Raw genomic sequence first — 8,743 nt, 5'->3', positions numbered from 1 at the left:
TGAACGCTAAATGTGGATTAAGCACTCTGGGGCTCAGAATAGAGGGCGCATTTGAATTTGGGAGCGCAGAATGTTATGAATTTCTTTTGGCGGGTGAGGAGCTATAGTGCTTTTCCAGAGCCTTTGTACTACTAGTAAGGTAGAAGCACCCTATATTTCCATTAACAGATGACGGACCTGAGTGGGGCTGAGTTGAAGCTTTTATTGGGAACATTTTACATAATGTTTGTGATCACATTTATCCGGCGCTCTACGCTGAGCACTTACATAGGGGTTTCCTTCTAAACCTCTGAATGACGTGATTCGGATGAAACCCCCGAGGGATCCATTCACTATAATGAGGCAGCAAAGTTAATCTGGACTCCGTCTGGCCTCTATTCAGTGGTGTCCTTCTTTTCAGAGGTGCACAAAACTGGCGGACTGCTCTTTTACGTATGACTAAAAAGATGGACACCACCGGATCACAGGTCAGACAGAGTCCACAGTGCCTCCATCTGCCTCAATATAGGGAATTTTTCTCCCGGGGTTCCGTCTGAATCACGTATTTCAAAGATTTACATGGAAATCCTGGTGTAAGCGCACAATTGATGGCTGACTAAATACTTTTTTTCCCCACTGTAAAAGCTTTGCGAATTTTGTTAACAAAAAAAAAAAAAATTAAGAAAGGGAACATGTATTTAAAATAAATTAATTTGGAGATCATGTGGACTCTCCTCACAATGCGGATACAATTGCCTGCAAATGTAGGTCCAGGACACATCACACTTCATTTTGTCCGCATATACCGAGTCCCTGGGGTGCCATAACTCAGGGCGCTTCTGGAGAAGCACCAGCAGCATATTCCCATTGATGGGCCTAGACATTACCAATTGAATTCACTCTGTGGAGGTGTGGATGGAATAGTCTTGGCTCAAACTAGCTTAGGGGAGGGGTGGCAACACTTCCCTGTGTCACTTCCTGTCACGGGATGATAGATAGATATTCAATATATATATATATATATTTAATCTATCCATAAAAATCAGACGGCATATGGATGGTCTGTGTGCCGTCCATTTTTTTTCCCATCCAGATTCCAACTGAGAAAAAAATCGCAGATCAGCACTGACTCACTGAATAACATTGGTATCAGTACAGTTCAATTTTTTTTATCAGATTTCACTCATTCAATTTATACTCTGATGTCAGCGAGGCCTTATACTCACCTCAGGTGCCAGCACCGTTCCAGCGGTGTCGACATTGCCTGCGCTGGCTTCACTCTCCCTCTTTTGGACGTAATTGATATTCGGAGGGAATGAGAGAGCTCTCCCTTCCTCTGGATGTATGATTTGTCTAAATGAGGGAAAAGTGCACCCAATACTCACTGGCTGCAGGGATCTTGTGACATAACAATGTCACATGAACCCTAGGAGAGCCAGTGCCAACACAGTTGAAACAGCACAGACACCAGAGGTGAGTATAAGGCTGGAGTCACACAAGCGTATAGCATCTGAAGCGAGAGCGTTGAATATGATATGCTAATGACAATCGGCTTCTGCTCTGCTGGCGAGCGTGAGCTGAGTGTCAGTTCATTGTGCTCCGATTCTCTCGCATAAGCACAGGTGCGGAGGAGACAGAGAAAGTAATTTCTCACTGTGATTTGCTGTGAAGACACTGAGCTTGAACTGCAGTGACCTTATCACTGACTTTTTCCCACGGTGATGAGGTCTCCGCAGTTCAGCCCGGTTATGGAGCAGCCTCAGTGACCGGCGGTAACCTTGATTATGTCACCGATGGTCCATGATGCTGTGCTCACAGCAGGTCATTCACCAGTGGTTCTCAGCCTGGACGGTTGCATCTTGGCACCATCCAGCTTGAAAACTATTTATCCCTCAGACATGGATTACGGCGTGGTAAAGAACAATGGAGAGGTGTGGAATATGCTGGGGTTTTTTTTGGTTTATTACAGGAGACGAGGGATTCAGTGGAAATAGGCGTTAGGTAAGTATATTTTTATGTTCAATCTATTTTATTGAGCATTTTACAAACAAAGAATATATTATATGCAAACAGATAATATATAGAATCATAGAAAATATCTAGTATTCAAAAACGAGAATACAACCATCTATCAGTAAATCAAACATACCATGGTAGACAATAATAGTAGCCATATGGTGAACGCCAACAAGGTATTCAAGGGAGGAAGTATCCTCTATATTACGCAGAGGAAAGACATAGGATAAAAAAAGCGGGAAAGAAAGACAAGGGAAGAGGGGGAAAAAGGAAAAAAAAAAAAAAAGGTTATGGATAAAGCAGTCCTTAAAATCATGTATATATTAATGTGCAAATTCCTATGTAACTGAAACATTCAGCGGAACAAATTAAGGAAATCAGGTGAGTCCTGAAAAAAAATCCATCCACTCCAAATTCTTCTAAATTTATCGTTTGTACCATTGCAGTCTGCAGACAGCTCCTCCATTCTACACAGATTGACCATTTCCTTATACCAGTCTAATATGTCGGGGGTTTGTAAGTTTCCAAAACCGCGGGATTACCATTCGTGCTGCTGTTAGACAAAACCGAAGAATATCTCTCTTCTGAGACCCTATTGAAGAAGGTAAAAATGACAGAAGAGCTATTTGAGGGGACCTTGCTACACGGTTTCCCGTGATTCGTTGATAATTGTCGAAAAACTGTGTTTATTTTTAAATAAAATGGAAAACTGTGTTAAGTCTAAAGGCCCCTTACCAGCCTTAGAATACCAGCCCCCAGCTGTCAGCTTTAGCAAGGCAGGTTGTCAAAAATGGGAGCGACCCTACGCTGTTTTTTTTTTTTTAAATTATTTATTTAAATAATTTAAAAAAACAGCCTGGGGTCCCCTCTATTTTTAATAAGCAGCCCCCAGCTGTGAGTTTTGCCTGGCTGATTACAGAAAATACAGGGGAACCCAAGCAGGTTTTTTTTCATTTATTTATTTATAGCGCACGCGGCAGGTGAGGAGTACCACCATCAGCTGCCTCGAATACAATTTGAATACAACGCTCATCATTCTCCCCTGCTCGCGCTGATTGCCGGCAGAGCTGGGGAGAATGATGAGAGCCGTGTTCAGCACCCGGCGCCGGGTAAGGCTACTGTCACATGTCCGTCGGTGGCATTCCGGCGCTGTGCGGCAAAAAGATGGAGTGCCGGATCCAGCCGTGAACGGAGGGACCGGAAGTATATGCGGCGCATCTTACGGCGCCTGACACGGCTATGTTGCAAAGGAGTCGCCGGGGAAGAAAAGGATCCATGAGCCGGTGAACGGGGTATGAAAAAGAGAGAGAGAGAACAGGGTATGAAAGAGAGAGAGAGAACGGGTATGAAAGAGAGAGAGAGAGAACGAGGTATGAAAGAGAGAGAGAGAGAACGGGGTATGAAAGAGAGAGAGAACGGGGTATGAAAGAGAGAGAGAGAGAACGGGGTATTAAAGAGAGAGAGAGAACGGGTATGAAAGAGAGAGAGAGAGAACGGGGTATGAAAGAGAGAACGGGGTATGAAAGAGAGAACGGGTATGAAAGAGAGAGAGAACGGGGTATGAAAGAGAGAGAGAGAGAGAGAGAACGGGGTATGAAAGAGAGAACGGGGTATGAAAGAGAGAGAGAGATATCCGGGCATGCGCACAGGGTAAAACCGTGCATGTGGTGGCTGGATCAGGTAGAAGCCTGACCCGGCGGCCGGAATGTGCCATTGAGAAACATTGTCCCGCAGAGCCGGAAGGGCCGCATATGTCCATGTCCGGCTTTTTTCGCCGGACAAAAAAACGCTGCAGCACGCGTCCTGTCCGGCCGCCGGACAGAGGAATTCAGCCGGATCCGGTAAAAACCGGAACAAACGGAAGCACATGCGGCGCGATCCGGCGCATGTGCTTCTCAATGACAAAAAAACACATCCGGCGGTAAAAAAAAGCGGATCTGTTTTTTTACACACATGCCGGATTGTGACTGACGGCACAAACCAGATGTGTGAAAGAGGCCTAACAGCATTTACTGTACCACTTCTTCCCTGGTCCATCCGGTTTATTCATCTGTGTGGTACCGATGCGGGCGGCACACGATTGCCACAAGTATTACAAACATGGACACTGACCTCTCTGCAACCGTTTTTTTCTGGTACTGGCAATATCAGGACGTGTGAAACCGGCCTAACACAGGGGTGGACATTTCATTGCAACCTGTGCGGGCCAAAGAGGTGAGGGGGCCCATTTCCATGTACAAAGTAGGTGGAATTGTGTATTTTGAGGAGGTATTGGCCTGCAACGGGCCCCTCCGCCACTGGCCTCAAAAGTCACTTCTTTTAACCACTGTATCTTTGGAGACCAGAAGCAGTTTAAGGCTAGTTTCACACTAGCGTTATGGAGCGCAGCGACGGCCTGCGCACGGCCGCCGCTAAGCCCCTCCCCCTGTCGTGCCTCCGCCGGTAGCTCCGCCCACCGGCGCATGACGCTGCATGCGCCCTGCGTCCCCTATCTTTATCACTGGGGGCGCAGGCCGTGCGCAGTATGCGTTTGGTGGCGCATGCGTCCTTTTGACGGTGCGCCGACCTGCGCCAAACGCAACCTGCTGCAGTTTGGTTGCGTCGGCGCACCGTCAAAAAGGCGCATGCGCCGCCAAACGCATACTGCGCACGGCCTGTGCCCCCTGTGATAAAGATAGGGGACGCAGGGCGCATGCAGCGTCATGCGCCGGTGGGCGGAGCTACCGGCGGGGGCGCGGCAGGGGCGGGGCTTAGCGGCGGCCGTGCGCAGGCCGTCGCTGCGCTCATAAACGCTAGTGTGAAACTAGCCTAAGTCCAAGTGCACACTCTCAGTATCTGGTCAGTATTTTACCTCAGTACTTGTACGACAAAACCAGGAGTGGGTGATAAATACAGAAGTGGTGATGTGTTTCTATTATACTTTTCCTCTGATTGTTCCTCTCCTGGTTTTGGCTTACAAATATTAGTGTGAAATAATGAACGTGTGAACATGGCCTAAAGAGAGTCCCCTCCAAAAAAATCTGCTGGAAACCAGAACATATGACAGCACCTCACACTGTCACCAGGCGCCTGGCCATGTGCGCAGTATTGTCCTCCTGCAGTGCGATTTTACCTCCCGCCTATAGAGGTCGCTTGGTCTCAGCTGAACAACCATTCTTTCATTTCTTGGGAAAGAGGAAGTAAGAGAAACATAAGACGAGGAGTAGCAGAGCTCAGACAGGTACTGGCCATGGGTTATGGAATGTGTAAGTGTTTCTGGGGCGAGAGGGGGTCACGGGTGACAGGCAGACTGTTGTGAGGCAGGCACGTAGCAGAACTACAGTGCCCAGCATGCCCACACAACCTCTGTGCCGTGAGCCCTAGTTTAGTGCTTGGTATTATGGCAGTGCTTCATGCCTTACATAGAAATATGGCTTCTCTGTGATGAGCTCCCATTTTCTGACGTTGTTTGTAGGGTTACAGGGGTGGGCTGGAGTGCATCTAGTAACATCATGGGGAACATGAAGGCAGATGAGAGTAAAGGGGTCTTCTCCTGGAAATCTGATTGCAGAGGTCATGTGATATTGATTGTTGGGGAAATATTAATATCTTCTGATCATAAGAAACAGGACCATAAGGGTACGTGTGTGTTCCCATGGATCGTATGTGGAGGGGATTGCATTTCCAGCACTGGGGAAGACCTTTATGAAGTCTCATCCACACGCAGTACTGAGGATCCGGAGCAGAAATTGGTCTTTGGATATGAAATCCGCAACCTAGCGATAAAACTTTACCCTGATTTTCTGCGCTGTCTGTACGATTTGGTGATATGGATGTAACGCTCCCTTAGGCTGTGCGTCCACAGTGGGTTTTTCTACGCTGCGTATTTTCACTGAATCACTAACGTAAGCTGACCTGCGGTGCACTGAGTTTTCTGTAAATGTGGAAAATCCACAGTTAGGCTATGTGCACACAGTGCGGAATCTGCTGTGGAATTTTCAGCGCAGATTTTGCTAAATCCACAGGTAAAATGACCTGCGTTTTACCTGCAGTTTTACACCTGCGGATTTCTAGAATGGAGAAGGTGTAAAACTGCAACAGTTCCGCACAAAAGAAGTGACATGCTGCAGTTTTCAATACGCAGCAAATCTGTTCGGAAAAATCTGCAGCATGTGCACTGCGGATTTTGATTCACATTGCCTTTAATGGTACTGTACATCACTTGCAGTTCTGCTGCGGATCCGCAGGGCCAAATCCGCTGTGGATCCGCAGCAGAATCCACACCATGTGCGCACATACCCTTAAAAAAAAAAAAGCCCGAGCACAACGGAAACGCATCAAAAAGGCATGTAATCCGCATATGACTATTTTTAATAAAGTTTTGTCTAAGTGAAATACCAGGAAGTATGAAAAACTGCCAAAGCAGCTTTGTTTAAAACTTGACATCTTAACAAGCGGGAAAAAAAAAATGCCCTTAGAATTGCAATGATAACTTACTTTACATAATACAGTAGCAACAAAAAAAAGGCTCATCATTGGAACGTGGCCTTATAGTGCAAGATAAGTTTTTCCCCTAGGCAATGAGTCGAGGACGAGCATACACAGGATCTCGGGGGTCTCCACACTGAGGCCCTCCCCATCCCGTTTATGTTGATATTATTCTGGACACATCATCTGCCAACCTGACTTTATTGTTTTCTCTTTTGGGGCTTTCAGATGTCTATGATAATGGGTCTAATGTCGGATCTCAATGCCCGGACTGGCCTCAAATCTTCTGACCCGATGCGTGACATGCCTCATAGAAATACACTGCTCAAAAAAATCAAGGGAACACCTAAACAACAGAATATAACTCCAAGTAAATCAAACTTCTGTGAAATCAAACTGTCCACTTAGGAAGCAACACTGATTGACAATCAATTTCACATGCTGTTGTGCAAATAGAATAGACAACAGATGGAAATTATAGGCAATTATCAAGACACCCTCAATAAAGGAGTGGTTCTGCAGGTGAGGACCACAGACCACATCTCAGTACCAATGCTTTCTGGCTGATGTCTTGGTCACTTCTGAATGTTGGTTGTGCTTTCACACTCGTGGTAGCATGAGACGGACTCTACAACCCACATAAGTGGCTCAGGAAGTGCAGCTCTTCCAGGATGGCACATCAATGCGAGCTGTGGCAAGAAGGTTTGCTGTGTCTGTCAGCGTAGTGCCCAGAGGTTGGAGGCACTACCAGAGACATGCTAGTACACCAGGAGACGTGGAGGGGGCCGTAGGAGGGCAACAACCCAGCAGAAGGACCGCTACCCCAGCCTTTGTGCAAGGAGAAACAGAAGGAGCACTGCTAGAGCTCTGCAAATTGACCTCCAGCAGGCCACAAATGTGCATGTGTCTGCACAAACTGTTAGAAACCGACTCCATGAGGATGGTCTGAGGGCCCGACGTCCAGAAATGGGGGTTGTGCTCACAGCCCACACCGTGCAGGACGCTTGGCATTTGTCACAGAACACCAGGATTGGCAATTTCGCCACTGGCGCCCTGTGCTCTTCACAGATGAAAGCAGGTTCACAATGAGCACATGTGACAGACGTGAGTCTGGAGAAGCCGTGGAGAGCGATCTGCTGCCTGCAATATCCTTCAGCATGACCCGTTTGGCAGTGGATCAGTATTGATGTGGGGTGGCATTTCTTTTGAGGGCTGCACAGCCCTCCATGTGCTCGCTAGAGGTAGCCTGACTGCCATTAGGTACCGAGATGAGATCCTCAGACCCCCTTGTGAGACCATATGCTGGTGCAGTTGGCCCTGGATTCCTCCTAATGCAGGACAATGCGACCTCGTGGCTCGAGTGTGTCAGCAGTTCATGCAAGATGAAGGCATTGAAGCTATGGACTGGTCTGCCCGTTCCCCAGACCTGAATCGGATTGTGCACATCTGGGATGATATGTCTCGCTCCATCCACCAACGTCGCGTTGCACCACAGACTGTCCAGGAGTTGGCGGATGCTTTAGTCCCGGTCTGGGAGGAGATCCCTCAGGAGACCATCCGCAACCTCATCAGGAGCATGCCAAGGCATTGTAGGGAGGTCATACAGGCATGTGGAGGCCACACACAATACTGAGCCCCATTTTGACTTGTTTTAAGGACTTTACATTCCACTTTAAAGGGGACCTGGCACCCCCCCAGGCGTTTTTAAGTAAAAGAGCCACCATGTGCAGCACTAATGCTGCATTCTGTCAAGGTGGCTCTTTTATTTAGCGTCCCTTCCAGTGGCGAGATAATCGTTTTTAAAATTGGTCAGACATACCTGAAGTTTGACCGGGGGGGGGGGGCAGGTCTTTCCCCCCCGAACACAGACGCCTCACATAAGTCAGTCATGTCCTACCTTTGAATTTGGTGCCGCCTCCTCAGCGTTCATTTCTTTTTCTCGCGCCTGCGCTGTAATATTTTTTCTTGGGCATGTGCAGTTAGCGCTGCCCGTCCTATGACATCAACATGAGGTGACACCATGTGACCAGGAGGGGCGGAGCTGAGCAGGGCAGCGGTGCAGCAGGACCTGAGGGGACATCAGAATATTACAGCGCAGGCGTGAGAAAAAGAAATGAATGCTGAGGAGGCGGCACCAAATTCAAAGGTAGGACATGACTGACTTATGTGAGGCGTCTGTGTTCGGGGGGGAAAGACCTGCCCCCCCGGTCAAACTTCAGGTATTTCTGACCAATTTTAAAAACGATTATTTCGGCGGGGGAAGGGACGCTAAATAAAAGAG

At 47.7% G+C, this 8,743-nt stretch overlaps 1 protein-coding gene across 2 annotated transcripts in view; it reads left to right on the top strand.

Annotated features, from left to right (window-relative positions):
* The first annotated feature begins 1,828 nt into the window (after positions 1–1,828).
* The window catches only part of RNF31 (ring finger protein 31), a 103,406-nt gene continuing 96,491 nt past the window's right edge, over positions 1,829–8,743 (top strand). Inside the window, exon 1 of one of the 2 annotated variants that reach the window (XM_073575367.1) lies at positions 1,829–1,980. The gene's annotated coding sequence lies outside the window, so the exon portion shown is untranslated. Of the gene's footprint in view, positions 1,981–5,081; positions 5,216–8,743 lie in introns of those variants that run through there. The other variant, XM_073575366.1, reaches the window with a different exon arrangement.

This window comes from Dendrobates tinctorius, unplaced genomic scaffold (genome assembly GCF_039654945.1).
Source record: "Dendrobates tinctorius isolate UK_male_01 unplaced genomic scaffold, ASM3965494v1 ptg000044l, whole genome shotgun sequence".
NCBI classification, from domain to species: domain Eukaryota; kingdom Metazoa; phylum Chordata; class Amphibia; order Anura; family Dendrobatidae; genus Dendrobates; species Dendrobates tinctorius.
The sequence above is the reverse complement of the archived record's forward strand: the minus strand, read 5'-3'. Positions and strand labels throughout refer to the sequence as shown.